This window comes from Sturnira hondurensis, unplaced genomic scaffold (genome assembly GCF_014824575.4).
Source record: "Sturnira hondurensis isolate 20B ecotype Veracruz unplaced genomic scaffold, ASM1482457v3 Scaffold0008916, whole genome shotgun sequence".
NCBI classification, from domain to species: domain Eukaryota; kingdom Metazoa; phylum Chordata; class Mammalia; order Chiroptera; family Phyllostomidae; genus Sturnira; species Sturnira hondurensis.
The window spans coordinates 2,466,439-2,487,111 of NW_028081547.1; the positions used below are offsets into that span (position 1 = coordinate 2,466,439).

General features: G+C 54.3%; 1 protein-coding gene across 5 annotated transcripts in view; it reads left to right on the forward strand.

Annotated features, from left to right (window-relative positions):
- ZMIZ1 (zinc finger MIZ-type containing 1) overlaps positions 1-20,673 on the forward strand; it is a 229,273-nt gene that overhangs the window by 41,750 nt on the left and 166,850 nt on the right. For 4 of the 5 annotated variants that reach the window (XM_037056383.1, XM_037056379.1, XM_037056382.1 and 1 more), the window contains exon 2: positions 3,351-3,467. The exons of the other annotated variant lie outside the window; for it this stretch is intronic. The gene's annotated coding sequence lies outside the window, so the exon portion shown is untranslated. The remainder of the gene's footprint in view (positions 1-3,350; positions 3,468-20,673) is intronic. 5 annotated transcript variants of the gene reach the window in all.

Here is a 20,673-nt window from a genome sequence, read left to right on the forward strand (position 1 = left end):
AGGCCTCAGAGCTGTCTTGGCCTATGAGACCAGTCCTCCACGAGAGAGAAAAATGCTTCTCATCAGAGACTGTTAACTAAGCAAGATCTCTCAGATGACACATCCATTGAGGACAGAGCTGGAATGGCCAGGATGGTAAAGGGGGCCCAGAGAAGGGCATCCAGGCCTGAGACCCAGGCACTGCAGGTCAGCTGAGACCCCTCCCCAGTCACAGGAGAGGTGTGGGGGCGGGGGGGGGCTCCCACCCTCTGGCTCGGAGCCGGTGGACATGGGAGGGTTTCAGACAGCCGATGCTTGTCTGCCTGGCACCACAGCTCTCTTTTGCTTGGCCTGGCCATTTGTTTTGTTTTGGCAGAGCTGCAGCGCTGAAAGGAATGGTATACGTTTTATGGGTGTCATCGTCCACTGTAAAACAGAGGACCTCTGAAGTCCTTCCCCACTCCGGAGACCCTCTCTGAAACCTGAAGCTGATCCCTGCCCTCGATCTATCTGGGAGAAGCCTGGGCCCAGGGAAGTGCTAGCCTGTGAATGAGACATGTGATGACCAGTCCCCCCTTCACACCCGCAGTCCTGCTCTGGTCATCAGTTTCAACCCTAGGGGGAGAGGAAGAAGGGTGCCATCTGTCCCTGACAGGGCCCCTGTTTCTAGAACTCCAGGAGCTGTGGAGGGAGAAGGGAAAGACTTAACCCCACATTCAGCAAGACCCTGCCCCAGAGAGAGAGCTATATGAGTAGGGACACCTGGGCAAGGCCTGAGTTGCTCAGGGAAGGCTTCCAGGAGGAGGTGCCACCTGCCCTCAGGCTGGAAGCACAATAGGAAGGGGAAGAGCATCCCAGGTGCAGAGGTATGAAAGAGCATACTCTTCTCTACACACTCTGTGAGCAGGTGGAGCAGGCAGGCTGGGGTGGGGCTGAATCTGGTACACTGGGCAGGCAGAGAGCCACAGGTGTGTTTCAGCTTCTACTGAAGTATTTCTTCCATTCGGAAAAGTGTGCATATCTTCAGTATAGCTTGACAAATTGTCGTGCAATGAACACACTCATGGATCTATCACACAGATGAAGAGACGGGATATCCAGGCCCCCAGACCTCCTTATGTGCTCCCTTCTGGTCACTGCTACCCCCTCACACATAACGACTATCCTGACCTTCAACAGCTTACTATAAGTTATCTATTGCTGCCCCAAACCACCCCAAAACTTAGTAGCTTAAAACAAGGAACCACTATTTACTATGTCTTACAATTCTGTGGTTTGCCTGGGCAGTCCTCTGGTTTCCCTTGGGCGTATGTGACCTGAAGGGCCGGCTGGACTGGAAGGTCGAAGGAGGCCTTAGTTACATCTGGTAGTTGGTACTGGCTGTTGGTTGGGTGGCCTCAGTTCTCCTCTTTCCCCCAGGAAGGTGGACCGGCTTCCTGCCATGGCCAGGCCGTGTTCCAAGAGGGCCAAGGCCAGAAACAGCAGGACCCCCCCCGAGGCCTAGTCCCTGTCAGTCCTAGAACGCCACTTCTGTCCGATCCTCTTGGTCAGAGCAAGTCTGGAGGCCAGCCCAGATTCATGGGTGGTGAACAGACTCCGCCTCTTGACAGGAGGAGCTGCAAAGGGCCTGTGGCCGTATTTAGCCCATCACAAGCGCAGACTGGTAGTTTGGCCTGTTCTTGACCTTATCTAAATGGACCTCTTCACCAGGTTCTCCACTGTGTCTGGGTTTTTTATCAACATTAGGTTCATAAGACTTATCTCTCTTGTTGGATATAGTTGCAAATCATTCATTCTTACTGCTGTGTGGTATTCCATGGCTTGCATACATCAATTTATCTAATTCTGTGGTTGATAGTTATTTAAGAAGTTTTCATTTTTTGGCCATTATGAATGGCACTACTGTGAACGTACTAGCACACCTGTTTGGTTGACCACATGCCCATGTTTCTGTGGAGGTGGGAATGTGGGGTCACTCTTAGACTGCAAGGTGGGAGATGCTTCCAAACTATTTTCTCCAAGGTGATGAGTGGTGTGTGCCCCACCAGCAGTGTTTGGAAGGTCCAAGAAGCCTTCTTTGAGGGGAGTGAGGTGGGCAGTGGGGGGTTAGAAAAGTCCCCAGGCTAAAGATGGGCGGAGGGATGTCTCTGACTGCCTTGTTCCCTATAATATGCCCTCCTGGTCTGCCCCTAGCCTCAGGCCTCCAGGCAGGGGGAAGTAAGGCCATCAGACCAGATGGCCCTATTCTGAGTGTAATGTCTCCTGCTGTACTTTTTCCTACTCCAGGGTCCTCCCACTGCCCACTCTCTTCTACCCAGAAGCTGCCTTCCATGGCTAGCCTAATCCGCCAGCAGTCAGGGGAGCTGGGTGTCTGCAGGAGCTGACGCTGGAGGACTCGGGAGCTGGGGACTGCCATGGCAGCCCTTGTCCACAACAGCTCTGGGCAGTGGGTGGAGCTGGGAGACTGGGGTTCCAACCCTGTCACTCTCTTGCTGCGAGATCATGGGAGGAAACCCTCCCCCTCTTAGGGCTCCAGTTTCCTGATTTGTAAAATGACGGACGAGAGTATCAACCTCACCGAGTCTCCTTCCTCTCCCTAACCCGATCCCTGGATTTCAGAATCTGATGGGAAATGGCATCAGGAGGCCCTTGGAAAGCCCGATTTCAAGGCGCATGTCAGCCAGTTTTGTTCACTGAATACCTTTGCCGCACCATTTATCAGTCACCCACTCATTCATTCATTCATCCATAACATCAAGCAGTTGTATGGTCTTGCTGGCTTCAGAGGAGAGAGAGAGAAACTAGGCTTCATTCCTGCTGTCCAGCAGCTCTACCCAGCCAGGACATTGGCCTCGAGAAAGCTGGAGGAGACGTGGTCAGCTAGGCCCAGAGTGATTGGGGGGATGCCCAAGGAAAGGAGGGGCAGGTCAGAGAGGGTTCCACAGAGGCATCTGAGCAGAGCCTTAAAGGCCAGCGGGGCTTAGAAAGACACAAGTGGGGGGACAGGGCTCTGGGCAGAGTGAGCACCCAGCCGTCCCAAGTCTGAGGGCCTGTGTGGCTGGGCCCCACAGCACTGTGGTGGGTTGTGCTGGCTTGGCTGTTGGGGGTACAGGGGACTGAGGGACTGACCTTGCTGCTGGGCTGATTCTGGGCTTCTAACACAAAGTTCAGGAGATGGGCATTTACTGGGGGCTTAGGGAGCAGCACTCAGTTTCTAGGGTGGCTTCACCTTTGTGGGCCAGCTCCGTCTTCCAGGAGATGACCAGAGGCGCCTGGACCTAGCTGGGACCTAGAAGTTGGTGAAGGGGGCTGTGGGCCGCCTGCAGGGTCGTACTTAGAGCTCACCCTGCCTCCTTCTTCTGTCTCCGCAGGACTTTGCTGTGCTTGGCCAAGTCGGACGGCTGAGGCTGCTCCCTCCTCGCCCCTGCCTCCTTTTCTTGACACTCTCAGCAGCCTCAAGTCCTGATCGTGGGCAGAGGCCTTGACAGGTAAGCAGCATAGGCTGGTCCCTCACATTGTGTGTCTGCTGGCAGGGGGCCCAGCTCGGTGGCTAATGGTATTTTGGGGCCTGGAAATCCAGGAGCTAGACTGGCATCACTGAGGAATAAGGGGAAGGGGCTTATTTCTGCTTTCACTTCTTCCTTGGTCTCGTCTTCTCAGAGGGAGCCAGACAGTGGGGGGGGTGGGGGGAGGGGAGTGTGCCGTGGCTCACACTTGGACATGTAGTTTGATTCTGTTGCCGGCTCCCAGTGTAGCCTTGGGTAGCCCTCTGCCTGCACAGCTGGGAACCCCAGTTCTCTCTTCTCATACATAAGGATAATAATCGTGATGTTCTGTAACATTCTGAGCATATAACTCTATGCCAGACCCTGTGCTAAGTACTGTGTGGTTATTGACTTTTTCATCTCCCAAAGAACCTTGTGAATTAGGTGCTGTTATCATCCCCATGGTACAGGCAGGAAATCCGAGGCTTGTGTTTGGGAAATGACTTACCCAAGGTCATATGCCTGGCTGAACCCCCACAGGGGTGTGGCTGCGGTGCACCAGCCCCTAACCCCTGGACTATTCCATCCCTGGACTTTGCCTCTGCTGGCCTCTTCTGGGGGTGAGGATCAAGGTGATCATGGGTGTCCTCAGTTCTGGTTCCTGTCGCAACTCAAGGCAAAGGGAGGGGGCTTTTACAAAGTGACAGTGACTCCTGGTTGTCTCGGTATGGGTGTGATGTGACATGAACCAGGCCTGGCCTCTGGTCCCTGAAGTGGCACCAGGGCCCCTGCTAGAGGAGGGGTATGTTGGCTGGATAAGGCTTTCCCTCCCAAGTTCAGTTTCCCAAGCTTGTGTTAAGCACTTGCTGCATGCCAGGCCTGACGGCAGGCCCTGGGGTGCGGGGAAAAGTGTGTCCCATTATGTGCTCTACAGGAGAAGCAGGGAGATCGCACCCATGTGGGGTGGACAGGGTTCACAGGTCAGAGGGGGGCCCTCTGGGGGAGGTGAGTAGCATTGTGGAGAGACAGGAGCAGGATGGAGGAAGAGGTTGGTAAGGGGATGCAAAGGTCACAAAGGGCCACAAGCGCCAGGCTCAAAAATTAAACCCTATGGGCAGTGGGGAGCTAGGGAGGGTTCTAAGTCAGGAGATGACCTATTAAAAGTGTCTGCATTGGCAGGTCCCCAGATGGAAGCAGGGAGACTTGCTGGGACCGCGGAACTGTCCCAAGGTCCCAGCAAGAGGTCGGAAGCCTCAGCTAGGATCAGAGAAATGGTCATGGATAAGGAGTGAGAATCACAAGAGACTAAGGCAGGAAAATTGGCAGGATTTTTACCTGACCAGTTTCAGGGTAGTGTGGGGACATGAGGAATGGGATAAATGTTGGAGCTGTGAGAGAGTGTGAGGAGTCTAGAGTCCAGGAAGGCTTCTTGGAGGAGGTAGACCAGGTTGTAGTCCAGAGCGTCTCTGAGAGGACTGAGATTTTGATGAGGAAGATAATGATTTGGGTGGCATTGTTACTCGTGGTCATGATGTTCTCATCTAGAAGTACAGGTACATGTACAAGTCCCAAGGATTCTCTGAATCCACAGTTACACCTGTGTCTGTGAATACCTGTGCACTGCATACTTAAGCACACATACACACGTGTGCTTGTAAACCTGCCCATGCATGCTAAGGATAAACAGATGTGCATGTGCACACACACACATGAATGGTTGTATGCAAAAGATGCACTCTCTCATGTGCATATATACACAGACATCACTCAGTCATGTTACAAACATTCACATGTGAACACAGATAGACTTGCATGCACATTCATGCTCACACACATTCACAAACTTGTGTTGCTCCACACAGACACACAGGCACAAGTTCTCATGACACATGACATTCTTACATACACAGGGACGTGTTCACATGCACACACAAGGAAAGATGTGTTCCAAGGAAAAGGGGCTGTTCAGGGGTCACTGGCTTCTCCCTTGCAAAAGCTTCCAGCAGCTCCCACAGTCTCTGGGCAGCTCTGAGCAAAGGCTATGCCTTGGCCTCTGTATGTGTGTCAGGGAGGGTATTTGAAAGGCAGCTGTGTGACCATGGGCAAGCTCTTGCCTTTTCCAGTCCTCAGCTTCCTCATCTGGAAGCAGGAACAACCACCACCCGCCCCCACCTCCTGGACAGGGTGGTCGTGAGGATTAGTAACCACCAACGTACAATGCCAAGAACAGTTCCTGGACTCTTCAGAGCTTTAACAGATTGGAACAGTTATTTTTACAAGAAGAAAGCAGACTATGGGCGGGGTGGGGTGGGGGCACTGTGGGTGTTGCCAGGGGGATGTCTGTGGGCCCCAGCTCCTCATCCCCCAGAGTCTCCATCCCAGCTCCCTGGAGCCTGGGTGCCCTCTGAGTCTTGGGCACAGCCAGTTTGGGGGGGGTGGTCAGCATCATTCCTGTTCCATCTACTCTTTCCCTGTTGGTTGCTGGAGAGTTGGGGTCTGTGGCGCCAGTTTTGTGACACCAACCACACTGGAGTCCCTGTGTGGGGACTGGCACCTTACCTACATGAGCTCACTAAATGCTCCCAAGAACCCTGAGACGGAAGCCTCACCAAACAATCTCCAGATGAGGAACCTGAGGCACAGGGAAGGTTGATGACGTCCTAAAGGATGTTTGCTCACTGGTGTGGGGGCTGAGCTCCTGTCCAGGTAATTGGAAACCTGAATTTGTGCTCTTTTATCCCTGGAGCTCCCTTCAGGGATAGGTCATTTCATGCCTGCTTTATAGGGGGGGGAACTGAAGCTCTTGGTGGGTGGACCTTATGGCCTGAAAGTGGCAGCTGCACCCCAGATTCAAAACTTCCTCTTCCCCTCCCTCCTTCTTCCCAGCAGGACCCGTCCAAGTTGGAGGGCATTCCCCAAAACGCTCCTTGGGTTACCTGGGTTTTAGCCTGACCCAGAATTCATAGACAAGAGTGTCCTTTTTTTTTTTTTAGAAAAAGGTGGATTTTTCTTTGGGACTCACTGTGTGGGCAAGATCTGGTCATTTCTCTGAAACCCCTTTGTAAAATGCCCTTAGTGTGGTCCTTTGGAAACCTGGCCAGCAGGTGTCTTTGGGGTACCCAGTGCACATTAGGTAGCCAGTTAAGGTTCTAGGAGCTTCCGACGCCCACTGTTGGGGGTAGGGGGAAGGGCCAATAAATTAACTTTCACTTCTCTGGGACTTCACGGGCCAAGTCCTCCTCCTGGTCTTTCTTTTCCTTCTACATCAACCTAGCAAATTTCTCCTCACCTTTCTGTGCCCAACTCACCTGTCACCTCCTGGACATCCTTCCCAGAGGTGCTGCACTTCCACCCTAACTGAAGCCCCAGCGCCCTGTGAAAGACTGGCTTTTCCCCTGTTAAAGAGCTTCAGCCCCTGGCCCAGGAGAGGCCTCAGAGGTGGCTGGGGTACGAAGGAGGGCCTGGAGAAGCCAGAGGCCCGGCTGGCTGCAGTAGACAAGCCCCCAGCCCTGCTCCTTCCTGCAGGTGATTTGGCCCAGTTTTCCCAGCCTGGCGGGTGGGAGCCGAGTGTACGTGGTTCGGAGACTTGGGCAAGTCCCACTTCAGGCAGAGGTGAGAAAGCGCGGCAAAGCCTGGACATGGTGAAAGCATATCTCCTTAAGGGCACTGAAGTGACTCAGGGTGTCGACCCTGGGCCTAGGCTTTGTGGTTTCTCAGCTCTGCCCCTCCTCTCTTTGTGACTTCAGAGGAGTGGCTTAACCTCTCTGTGCTTCATGTCCTCATCTGTTGAAGTAGGGACAGGAGAACCTACCTCACGGAATGATGAGGAATTCAGGGAATTAAGCCATGTAAATCCTCACACAGACCCTGGTTAGTGCCTCATGCAAATGGATTGATGGTGGGCCAGCAGGCGTGGGGTGAGGGATGGAGCTGTCCCTGAGGGTTGTGGCCACACAAGGGAGTGACATGGTTGGATTGTCATTTTAAAAAAGGTGTAGGGGACAGCAGGGATTGGGGTTAGGCTGGATTTGGGTTTTGTCTGAGGCAATCCCAAACAGCTGTTGATTAGAGCTCTGTGGGTGGGACGGGAGGTGACAGCCACACTCCCTGGCCAGCCCCTCCAGCCCCTGGTTTGTGGCTTCGTGCTGCCAGCATGTGCCAGAAGCTGTCAGTCAGCAGACTTCCAGGGTTACACAGGCACAAGGCAGGTTTGGGGCTGGCTGCAAAGACCTTGAATGTCAAGCCCAGCTCACGACCTGGCCGTGTGGCTACGCAGAGCTGGGATTCCAGGGTTCCCATGTGGCATGCCTGTCAGTCTTCAGCACCAGCTGAGAATGTACACCCCCTCTCCTTGCCTGGAATTTGTTGCCTACAGCCCAGGCCCTCCCACCCCCAGCCTTTGCAGCTTACCCTAACCCTGAAACCCCTACTCTAGCCTGGGGCTGAAAATAGGCTACAGCCCACTGTTCATTCCTGCCTGAGGTACAACACTGCCTGTGTGAACTGGATGGGATTGCTGTCCTGGCAGACCCTCTGAGCAAGACTTTCTTTCAAGCCTCAGTCCTGCTACAGACCTGCCTTTTGACCTTGGACAAGTCGCTGCCCCTCTCCTAGCAGTTGTTCATTGGTCAGAGGGGTGGGGTGGGTTAGGGGGTCACAAACTACAATGATCTGAAGGGGCCCTAAGAATTCAGAGAAGCTTGGGAAGGAGTATCCCCACCATGCAGATGAGCAAACTCAAAGCACAGAGAGGTTAAGAAGCATATGCAAGGTCACAGAGCTATTGGTGCAGTTGGGATTCAGCCCAATGTTATCTGACACCATTATAAATACGTGTTTTCCCCACTACATCTGTCTGTGGCAGGCACTTTTCGTACCTACCAAAGCTTGCTGGCTCATCCATTCACTTTCTCAGCCAGAGTGTGTTATGCTAGGCATCCAACAGTAAATCTGCATTTGAGGAGCTGGGTGAGCACAGCCCCAGCCTCGGGCAAAGATCACAGTCTCCAGTGTAGAGTGCGTTAGGTGGATGCCATCAGTGGGTGAAGGCAGCAGGGGCTGGGAGGATCAGCTAGCTCTTCCCTGATGCTGGAGGGCGCAGGCAGCGGAGACTGCAGGCAGTGGAGACTGCCTGGAGGAGGGGCCTGGGTTCCTATACAGTGGTATGGAGGTATAGGGTCTTCCAGGGTCTCTATACAAGTTGGTGAGGTGGATCAGGAGTTTAGCTGAAAGATTTGCTCAGACACAGCTGGATGCAGGTGCTGAGGTAGCCCCTGAGGACCTCAAAGGCTGTGCCTCAGAGTTTGACCTTGGTCCTGTGGAGAGTGGGGAGCCCAAATGGATGGTGGAGCAGCAGCATCTCCTCTGGAAAGACTGGAAGACAGAGCTGGCCTCTGCCTACCTCTTCAGCACCCTGGTTCTTCTGCAGTCTCTTGTGGACCTGGGGCTGGAGCTCTTTATCAGAAGAAAAGCCATTCCCCCACAGTGCTGAAATGTGAGGCTGCCCAACCTCAGATAGTGGAGCTCAGATGCCAACCTCTGTTGCCACCGTTTGTGCCCCTGTTTGGGTTGGAAGGGAGATATGGACGAATCTGTTCAGTGACATGACAAGGACAGAGAGGCCCACAATGCAGCTCAGGGTCACACAGCATCATCATGGCAGGTGTATGAGGTAAGCAGACCAGGCAGGAGGCATCCTTCCCATTATGGGGATCGGGGGGCGGGCAGGTCTGGGTCCCTCCCCTGGCTCTCCCAGGGTCCTTGGGATCCAAGGGGATCCTTGCCAGTAGTATGTGATCACATGTGTAGGTGTGCAGGGCTGCATGTGCACTCCAGGGACCCACCACCTTGGCCACCAAAGGCTCTTTCCCAGGACAAGCTGGGATTGGTAAACTAGCCTTGAAGCGTTCCCTCAGTGTTGCTCACCTCCGGATGCCTCTCCCTCCCACTGAGGTTTACTCACTAGGCACTCACTGAGCTCTGGAGTTTGAGGAGAGCCACACCCATGCCCTATGTCCCTGGGTCCAAAGCCTCAGGGAACTTGCAGGGAGGGAGCAGACACTGGGTGAGGCTTCAAAGGTAGCATCTTTATTTGAATCGTGGCATCCTGGCCACTTTTAGGAGCAGTGGTTTTTAGAAATTGTCTGGCCCAACCCCTCATGGTACAGATGGGGAAACTGAGGCTGAGAGAGGAGGGTATACCTCAGTGTCTCCCAGCATGGCGCTCCAGGATTTCAGCTGAGTTCACTGCTACTCTAAACTGCTTTGGATACATGACAGGTGTAGCTGCTGGCAGGCTGCAAGACCTGCAGTGGTAGTGACCTAGCCTTGGAGCATGGTGTTTGCAGAACTGCAGGACTGGCCCCAGAGGGGTCGGGGCCTCAGGGAGTATGGCCAGGGAAGTTCTGGGAGTCTTTGGGGATCCACCCAGAACCAGGGTTGAGAATTGCGGAGGGTGGGCTCAGACCTGGCTCTGTTTGTTCTGGTTTGTATTCCACCTCCTGTAATCACCGCCTCCCACTGAGCCTGCTACCATTAGGGCTTCTCTTCCCATCTGTTCACCCAGAGAGCTGAGTGAAGCCTGAGTCAGGGCTGGATTTGAAAGCTGACAAGACGCAAGGGGATGAAGAAGGAAAATGGACTTGGGAAGCCAAGGGCCATCCACATTCCTTGTCAGCCCCCTTCACCAATCCACAGCAAGGTGCCCAGTAACCTGTTGTTTGGAAGGCTGCTGGATATTTGGGACCAGGGCCAAGTGTCTAGGTGTCCCGAGTGGCTAGAGGGCAGGGAGGGCTTCCTGGAGGACGTGGAGCTTCAGCTGGCCCTGAAGAATGAATGGGACTTTGAATTGAAAACACTCCAAGCAAAGGGACCTGTGGGGCCAAGGCCCAGAGGCAGGCGCACTTGGGGCAGATCAGTGGGACTGAGACTGGACAGTGAAGGAATGAGGCTGGAGATGCCCCCTAGAGGCCAGATAGCAGAAGAAGGAAGTATGTACTTGGCTTCTGACTTGCTGAAAGCCCCTAAGTAGATCACTGCCCCACTTCTGTGTTTCAGTTTCCCTTGGATCTCCTTGCGGCTTCAGGTACCCGGCAGTCACAAAAGGGCAGTGCCTCAGTGGAAGGTCCACCTTTGGGGAAGGTGTGAGCAGGTGCCAGGATCCTGGGCTCCCCCCCCCCCCCCCACCTCCGACGAGGAGGCAGACAGCTGGCTCAGGATACTGCTGCTAGACCCAGGGCTTCTCTCTGGCTGGGGAGGGTTGATCTCAAACTCATAAGGTCTGCTGACAGTCTCACCAACAAGGATGGAGGGGGTATTAGGCCCCCTGGGGCAGACCCCCTTAGGTGGGACTAAGGGTCAGGCTCCCAGGGTGTACTTCAGAGCTAAGAGTTTGGGGTAGGTTTCCCCTCTCTGTCCTGCTTCTGGGGAAGGGAGAGTGTAGATAGGTGACCTTCTGGAAGGCCATGGGTAGGCTCAGATCCCAACGGACAGGAGGTAACCCTTTGAGCCCTGTGATCTGCTGTGGGCCCTGTGGGTGCCTGGTGTCCCTCTGGGTACAGGCCCTCATTTGGCTCAGCCTAGATTGCATTTGCTGAGCCTCCACTAACCCACAGTGGCCTCTCTGTCACTCTCTCCTATCAGGCAGCCACAAGCGCTTGGATTCCCAGCATCTGGGGTTGTGCAAATTCTCTCAGCAGACAGCTCAAACCTTGTCTGCAACAGGCTGGCCCAGGTGACACTAGAAAAGCCTGGAATTCTGTTTTGAAAAACACTGCAGCCTCCCCGAAGCACCAAGGGCAAGCTGCCCTCATGCAGAGTCTCTCTGTGGCCCTGACTCCTGTCACAACCCTTGTAACATCAGGTGGGCTTAGCAGGGGCCCATTTTCCAGAAAAGGAAACTAGAGTCAGAAGAGAGATACGAGAGTTGGCCAGGGCCACGCTGCCACGCCAGGACTCCAGTCCAGGATTCCAGGCTGCTGGTCAAGCTCCTTTTGAAACTGGTCCAGTGTTCCCTGCTCAGGGGCCCCCAGACAGGTGGGGCCAGTGCTTGGGAAGAGGAGGTGGAGGAAGCGAGCCCTGGGGGGTCAGGGAGCTGGAGGGCAGATGGCTAAGTCTCTGTCTCTTCTCAGCTCCAGCTACTTTAATTAGCAGGGTCCGCTGGTGGCACTGACATTTACCTGGTGGGGAGGAGGGCCTCCTCCCTCTTGAACGAAGATGCTAAAAATAAGTGGGCCCAGCTTCCTGGGGCCCCTGCCCAGTCAGCGCTAGCCTGCCAGCCTGCCTTGGCGACCTTTTTTCTGGGTGCTGGCAGCTGATTGTTTTGTGAGTATGCAGTTCCTGTGCTGAGGACTTCCTAGGGGTTGGGACAGCAATGGCTCAACTCCTGGGACTGAAGAGGGATCCCAGCAAGGCCTTCCTGCTCCCCAGGTGTGGGGTGATGGGCCCTTGCCTAGACCCTGGCACCCACCCTGTTTTCTCCTTGGGTGCAGTTCCCTGCCTGGCTGGCCACTCTACCCCTGGGTACTTGGGCCCCCCTCCCTTGAGCTGCCGGAGTTTCTCCAGGGCTACCTGGACTCTAAGTAGATGGGAGGCTGTGGTCCTCATCCTCAGAATTACCTAGTGCTCGCCTTGAGTCCTGTACCATGCCCAATACAGGTGTGAAGTTGTGGTCCCCTGCCCTCACACTGCATGTTTACCCAGTCACGTGAGTAGCCAAGAGGAGCCCAGACTTTGGAGCTGGGTACGTTTAAATCCAGCAGTGTGGTCTTAGCCTCTATGTTCTCATCTCTGAGATGAGCAGCACAACTGACCTGGCGGTGTTGTTGCAGGAATTACGTGAGGTCATGTGCAGAAAGTGCCAGATTCAGAGAGCTGGGCCCATGGGCAGCTCAGGGCCCGGGAGGCACGGACACCTCAAGGGCTTTCCTTTCTCTTGCTGTGTAAATAGACCCTAGAAACCTAACGTGTTTGGATGGTGTGTTTGGACCAGGAGGGGAAGGTCTGCCTGTTCTCTGCACCTCCAGAGTGGCCTGTGACCCCTGCCTGCCATGATTGACCAGTTCTTGCCCTGGGTAACGTGACCAGGAATTGTGTTGACATTGGCCTACATGCCCTGGCTGCGGGGTGATTAGCCCAATGGAAATAAGTTTTCTGAACTTATCCACCCTGAGAGCCAGGGCCGGTGGCTCAGCCTCCGCGCCTTGGCTTCCCCATCTGAAAATGCAGGTAATAATGGCCCCTGCCCCATAAGCGTTGTGAGATTAAACTAGGTAAGTACACACAGTGCTTTGAATGGGTCCGGCATGGGGTGAGCGCTCGGGGTGTATTAGCTGTAGCAGTGATAGTGGCAGTAACAGCCACCACCTGCCGTTTGTTGAATGATTAGTATCAGATGCTGTGTCAGATGCTAAGCACTTTACATACGTTATTTAATCTTCATGGCAACCACACACAAGGTCTTCCCATAAGCTCTATGTTACAGATGAGGGAACTGAGGCACAGAGAAGTCGCACGCAGTCTGCAAGTGGTTCACTGAAAACCAGATCTGAGTCAGCCCTGCCAGGGTGCCGCCGTTCAGGGTTGCCTGGGACTGTCCGATTTTAGTGCTGCACGTTCCACATCCCAGAAACCTCTTGGTTCTGGGCCCACCAGGACAATTGACGCGCTCCGCTCCTAAGCCTGCTGGGCACCCTGACCCCCTCCTTGGCTCCAGAGCTGGCTGCTGCACTCTGGACGGGGCCCCCTCCCACACCTTACTGATCCCTCTCCCAGCCCCTTCATCTTTGTCAGCCTCTCTCCTCTTCACCCAACCCTCTGCTGGCTCCAGTGGCATGGGTCACACCCGGTGGGGCCCAGGCTGCCCCTCACCTGCCCCCAGTCTCCTTGTTTGGAACAAAGACTTTGGCACCTCTGCTGCCCGCTTTCTAGAAACACTATGGAAAACTCTCCCTTAAAAGAGGGAAGGCAGAGTGAGCCCCACCCCCAGCCCTAGCTTGGGCATCCTGGAGAGATTGCATTGGCCCTTCCGGTACATTGATGGAAAGCACTGCTGACAAAGGAGAAAGGTCAGCAGGGGGGCAGAGCGGACTTGGTGGTGGCCTGCTAGCCAGCAGTACCCTCCCCCAAGTCAGTGCTTCCTGGGGGGAGGGGCCCAGTGTTCCTTGGGGTCCTCCTGCTCAATTCATATTGACTCAGGCAACTGCTGGGTCAGCGGCAGCTGGGAAGATGCCCGAGTCGTGCTGGGCGCCTCCCTCCCCCTCACCCCCACAGTTGGTTCGGTGCTCTTAATCATCTCTGGCTCTGTGTCCCATTTAACACACACACCCTTTCCTGGCATTTAGGTCTCACCATCTTCTTGCCTCTCAATGACCAAAACCTTCCCAGCCCTCTACTGCCCTCCCAGGCTTCCCGTGGTCATCAGGAATAAGTCTGAATTCTGAAGCTGACGGGCATTAATGCCTTCTTGAGTTCAGTGAGGCAGCCCAAAGCTGCTGGTCCTTCCCCAGGACCCCAGTCTGCTGTCCCTGCTCTCACACAAGGGCTGAGCCTCTCTTGGCCCTCTCTCCCTGCCTGGATGACTCTTCCCTCCATGTATGACTTTCCAGGACCTAGCTCATCACTTTGTCTCCACAGGGGCCTCTACCCAGGGGCAGGAGATGTGGGGGTAGGTGGGGAGTGGAATAGGTCGTGTGTGAGGCAGCAGTGCACCCTGAGTGCCCACCTAGCTCTGCCCCATATACCACCCTCACCAAGGCTGCAGTGTGGAGCTCACTGTGACCAGGATACCCTCCTGATGCACTGACCACTCCATGCCGTTCCTCGGACTCACCCTTGGACTGTCTGGTGCATCTCATACCCCGGCTGCTGGAGGAGAGGACAGAAGGCATCTGTCTCCCCAGTATACAGTATACAGGGAGCCCAAGCCCCCATGAGGGCAGGATATTCAGTGGCCGGAGCACACGCTCTGGGATCTGACCCTAGCTTCTTCACGTACTAGCTGTGTGACCTTAGGCAGTCACTGAACCTCTCTGAGCTTCAGTGGTGTCACTTGTGAAATGTAGGTAATAATAGTCTGTTCTTCACAGGATGGTGAGAGTCAATGAAATGACACATGTTTAGTGTTGTCAGGGTCCTGGAACATTCTGAGGATTAATAAAGTCGGCTCCCATCATCGTCATCATCAGGGCAGGCAGGGACCATATCTAAGAAATGAGGGCCTTCTCCTCCAGGGGGGTGTCTCCTGGTTACTGGGACCCTCCGCTTCCGCCCCACTGTCCCCTCTGTCCTTCATCCTTGCCCAGCACTCCTCTCCCACATCTCCTAAAACCCCAGGGAGGCCTCCGGTTGTCACCTTGCCTTATCCACCCCATTCCCCTGGAATGCCTTTGGGGCTGGGGCCAGGATTTCCTATGTTTCCCCCTTGGTCTCATAGGTGCCTAATGAGAGTCTTTTGGGTTGAACCGACATTCGCTGAACCAAAGTCACTTCCGAGAACAACAGAGCAATGACTAGCCAGGCCTGTGGGCTCGTCCGAAGGCTGTTGAGGGACATTTTGAAACCAGACCTGAGCTCCCTGCACAGGGCACAGCACATGCCCAGTCTGGCCTCCTGGATTCAGAGGTGCCGGGGAGGTGGGGAAGGGGCAGGGAGGCAGCGCTGGGGTTGGGCCTCTCTGTAGGAAGGTTTTCCAAGGCTGCTTCCTCCCAGGTCCTCTGAGCTGTCACTCCCTGTTTTGTTTGACCCAGTCCTTTCCCCACCCCCACCGTCCTCTGGTAAATTGTGTTATTATATTTAAACAAATCAATTCCATTGCAGAGTTTTTCCTGTCCTAATGATGAGTTTTCAGCACAAATGCCATTGATTTCTCACAGCCCTGAAAACCAGTTGATGAACAGCACTGGGCTTGTCTTTGGAGAGGTAGTTACAGCATTTCTGCGAGGCCCCCTCGCATCTGCGGTGCACTGCCCCCATCACACCCATCCCCCACCCTCACCCCACGTGGCCCTGCCGCCTGCAGTGGGGCTGAGACTGCGTGACAAAGGGAGACCTGCAGTGCCCGCCAGCGGTGGGATGTCACCACAAGAGGCCGGGCCCCTTGTGCTGTGAAACAGTCGTAGTGGAGATTTTGTATTGATTTTGGCCTAAGGCAGGAGCACAACCTACAGAACAGAGAAGTGGTGCAGTGTGATCTTCGCCTTCCTTACAAGTTCAGAGCGTGGTCCTGAGAGTGACGCCGCTCCCATTTCTAGAACTTGATGGGGCCGTCACTGCTCTTGTAAAGGGGTGGTTCGGAAAGTTAGAGAGCTGTCTGTGCTGGCGTGTGGGAACTTCCCTTTGTGAAATGCTTGGGAACCCCTGGGATCAAAGTCAAGGCTAGCTAAACCATTAGGCTATGCTTTGCCTTTCAGATTCCTGCCAGGAGCAAGGACTTGTTTGAGCTTCTCCATGACCCCAGGGCTTGGGTGGGCAGGCGTTTTTGTTCCCAGTTTGAAGATGGAGATGGACAACCTGGGTCGAGCGCATCACTGGACTGGGGAAGCACTCCAGGCCCTGGGTCAGCCTTTGTCCTTCCATCTGTGTGACAGGGAAGGAAGCTCCTCTTACTACCAACCATCCTTTTTGCTACCCCTTGATCCACCGCTGAGCTTTCTCTGCCTGCTCCACCCAGACTGTCATGTGGAAGGACCTAGGTGGTCATCAGGCAGGGGTCTACACTCACTGGCTGCAGTATGCCACGCAAGCCTGTGAAGTGGGTTGGCGTAAGGCAGCAGGGCTTGCTTGGCAGGGCCACTGGAGAGTGCCTGTCTCACCTAAACCCCTAAAAGTCACAGGGGTTTTAGTAACCCCATGTCCACAAAACTATACAGGGTGGGGACTGGGGATGGGACTATGGGCTGAATTTGCCACTGCCTCTCAGGATTTCTAATTCAAGCCTTTGTTTTAGAGACAAGAATGTGTGGCCTGGAGTTGGGAGTGGCTCTTCAAGGTCACAGCACTTGGCAATGGTAGAACTGGGGTTTGAGCAAGAAAGGGGGGGTGTGGTGGGCTATCAGGTAATGCTGCTTCCCCTCCCCCCTGGCTTGGTGAGGCTTCCCCAGCAGTCAGGGCTGGGGACAGGGCAGGACAGAGGGCTCTATTCTAGGGGACTCCCTCACTCAGGAGTCCCAAGAGGGGCCCACTGTGCCTCCCCTTCCCTTTGCCCTCAGAGCGGTTACCCTCCCGCCCTTCCCTACAGGCAAATCTCCTATCCCGCCTCATCAGGTTAGGCTCCTGCTCTGTGCTTGCTCTGCGGAGCTGTGCCAACTGCCTCTAATGGCCTGTAGACCTGGCCCTCTCCCTGGCTCTGGGGGTGGGGGAGAGGAAGCTAGGAAAAGTGCTGTGGGGGGAAAGGGTGCCCCTCCATGTAGACCTTTCCAGGCTTCCAGGATGAAGTCCAAACTCTTATTCAGCTTGGGATCTGGGACCCATCGCAGTGAGACCCTGCCTGTTTCTCCAGCCTCCACACCCCAGATGCTCTCATTCCTGTAGTCTCAGGATGCTATTTGCTACCTCCCTGCCTTTGCACAAGCAGGTCCTTTTGCTACCTCCCACCTCAGAAGACTTCTACATGTCCTTCAATACCCAACTCTTGGGCTGCCTCCTCTCAGAATTCCTGCCCCTGTCCTTCCACTGGGTGCTCCACGGGTCTGGAACTTAACCATTAATCCCACTGTGTGGGTGCACTGTTCCTGGACCTGGTTCCCCATGAGTTCCTGGAGAAAAAAGAATATTTTAGAAGAATATGCCTCAGAGTGCAGTGTAGAGAAGTGCCAAGTGCCATAGGATCAGGGCCAGCAAAGAGGAGAGGAATGGGGACCAGGGGAGGGAAAGACAGACAGGAGTGCGTGGAACAGCTGCTCCCGGCCCCTCCACGTCGCTCCAGCCTACTTCCCGCCTGGGAGGTCATTTTCAGAGACACATAGGGGCCGGAGATAGACAGGTGGGGGCCCTGGTGGTGCACTGTCACAGCCCAGCGCTAAGTGCCCCTCCCCTTTCTTGGCCACTGAAGCCCCCTCTGCTCCCAGGGCCCTGCCCCTTCAGCCCAGGCCTCGCCCCTCTGTTCCTGTTAACTCTGTTTTATAAATAAACTGTATAAATAGGCTCCTCTGATTCCTCCGAGTACGAAAGGCGTAGGGACTGGGGCAGCGCCGCGGCATGATCGTACTACTGAATCTGTCATCTGACTAATTACCATTCACTTTGCATTTATTTCTGCTAATTAAAAAGAGAGAAACTCCTAGCAACTTTTACGTAAATACTGTACTTGTTCTATGTTAAGATGGGATGCTAATTTGCTGATGATTAGCTGATTATCTAATTTTATAGCTGTCATGTAGGATGGTCCTCTCTTCACCCCCAGGTGCTACCTGAGGCCCCCAATCAGGTGTTGAAGGAAAGGGTCAAGGGGGGGTCCCCACGAATTGTTAGGGGTTTCTCTGGGGCTCTGGGGTCACCAGGAGCACCACATGTCACTGAGGTTTGGGGGGCTGCAGTCTGAGTGACAGAGCTGGAAGGAACCTTTGGCTCATTCACTGTTTCTGTGCAAATGTAGAAACTGAGGCTCAGAGTTGTTCACCACCCACCAGTAAGACAGTGGTAGAGACTGACCCCAGACCCATGTGCCCAGGCTGCCCCTCCAGTGCTCGTCCCAATGGATGGAGTCACTGTCAGGAGGAATTTTCAGGTCAATGACTTTATCTGAAGCAAGAGAAATATCTGGACCAAACTCCAGCCCAAGTGGAGGAAAGAGGTAGCCTGGTCTAAGCCCTTAGTACAAACCAAACCCTCTTGTACCCCTTCTGGGAGCCTGAGCCTCCTCCGCTTTCCCATCCAGCTCAGGGCTCTGCCCCGGCAGCCCCCAGACCGTGCTTACCAAGCCTCACTCCCTAAGCTTCCCCAAGACCAGCCTGCACCCAGTCCCAGACCTTGGGCACTATGGACTGTCAGGACACATGCAGAATGTGAACTCCAGATCTTAATTCTATCTATTTTCACGTGAATTGGAAAAATATGTGATTAGTACATCAAACCTGCAATTTTTCAGATGATACTGCTTTGGTTAAGTAAAAAGAAAGTGATTGGTTCAAAGTGATTTAAATAACAATGTGTAAATAATTTAGATGGAACACAGGATGTAGCTTACAGTATCTAGTAACTAAAATTGAGGACCCACTCAGGAAAGGCCTGAGAGCATCAGGTCAGGAGACCAGGCGAATGAGGTCAAGGTCAGCAGTGGCAACCTGAGGGCAGGAATGGCCAGTCCTGTAGGCCACCATTGCCCCATTCCATACCCAGGCCAATAGTGCCCCAGGGTCATGCCCTTGTCTCCCTGGCCCTGCAATCAGTAGGAATTAGCCCACCACAAAGGAATCATTTGCCTTCAGAGACCATTTAAATGGAAAGCCAGACCATTTAAACTCTGTTTCAGGGAAGCCAGGAAGTCAGACTGCTCCATGTCACCCTGAGTGAGGAGATTCAGGTGAGTGACTTCACAGGGACTCCCTGGCTGGCCCTGCTCCCCAGGTGTTGGTAGTCGAGACCCTGGCGTACCCAGTTCTCTCTCTCTTCCCGAACAGTCTGAAAATGGCCAGTTCTAGGTGTAGAGGGAAAATGGCTTTGACTAGGCCAGGTGTCACCTGGGTGGCCAGAGAGGTCAGAGGTCAGGGTTCTGGACCTGGCTGCATTCTCTGGAACCTCAGTCTCCTCTGTAAATCGGAGGCTGTCATGCTTTCCTTCCAGGGTTGCTGGAAGGAGTCTGAGAGCCTTGTGCAAAGCACCCCTCAGAGGAGCGCTCAGTGCAGCTGGTGGTGAACTGATAACCCCCCCTCGGCCACCCACCCGCCGCCACTGTGTCTGCGCGAGGTGACCCCACTGCCGCCAGAGATCTCCCGCTCATCTGCCCTTTTATCACCCGGCACACAATCAGGGGAAGCCTGGAAGGCCGCGGGGGCTGGGCAGATGGAAAACAAAGAGAGAAAACAAAGGCACTGTTCCGAGGAGGCCAAAAGGCAGGGTGCCTCCTCCTCCCTCTGTTGCCTGGACAGCCTGGCCCACCAGCGCCTGGCCTTGGTCATCCCCAGGCTGCTGGTGACCTGCCCCACCCCTACAGAGACTAACTTCAGACCTCACATGGTGTCACCACTTGCTGGGTGACCCTTGACAAGTCACTTTTTCAAGCCACCCTTTTCTTATCTGTAAAATGAGGGAGATGGACGGCATGCTGCAGGACCTCCAGCAAACCCTGCCCCCTGCCCCCACCTGGAGTCCCTTTTGCGTTGGTCTCACCCTTCTCTAGGACTTCTCCCCAGCCTCAGAAAGTCCAGTGGGTGCCCACTTCTGCCCATAGAGAGGACTCCAGCATGCCCTGTGCAGCCATCAGGCAGCAGAAGGCCATACACTATCGAGACCTTGGAGCCAGAGTGTAAGCATTTGTGTGGAGTGGAGGAATGGTTTAATTGGAACGGGGCTTACCTCTGTTTCAGCACTTGGTATCTGGCTGCTTCCGAGGGAGGAAAACCTGTCCTGGGCCCTCCAGAGCAGCTGCCGGGAGCAGGGGTTCAGGGCTCCCGACAGTACCAAGGCCAGGCTATCTGGGTTCATGTCCTAGTTGCATGACCTTGAGCTACTTTCTTAACCTTTCTGTGTCTGTGTTCTCCTTTGTTAAAATGGGTATAGTACCTACCTGATAGGCTGTGGTTACATTAAAGGAGTTAATTCACATAAAGTACTTCAAAAGGTACCAGATAAAGATCCATTGATGTTGAGTACTGTTCTTGTCATCGGTATCAAAACTCTTACTCGTTAGCGGTGGACATACTGGGGCACCCAAGGAGCTTCAGCCTCCAAGCCCCTCCCCTACACTGTGCCGGCCAAGGTGGGGGTTTCACTGGCAGCTGTGGAGAGTTCTAGGTGGGAGGGCACCGGGTTGCTGTGAGGTACTTCTCTGTGTAAGCATTTCTGCTAACAGCTTGAAGGGGCCTGGATTGCTAAGGCTTTGGGAATTTGTTGTCATTTATTTTCTCATTCTAAATACGTGTTTGTAATTTTATGTGTATTTCTAAAGAGGACCTCCAAAGTAGTGTAAGCTTCAGGCCCGGCCAAGCTGGACCACCCCTTGCTTGTTTCTGTTACCATTATTGTATTTCCAGGGCTGGCCCTTGCCTGCCTGCTC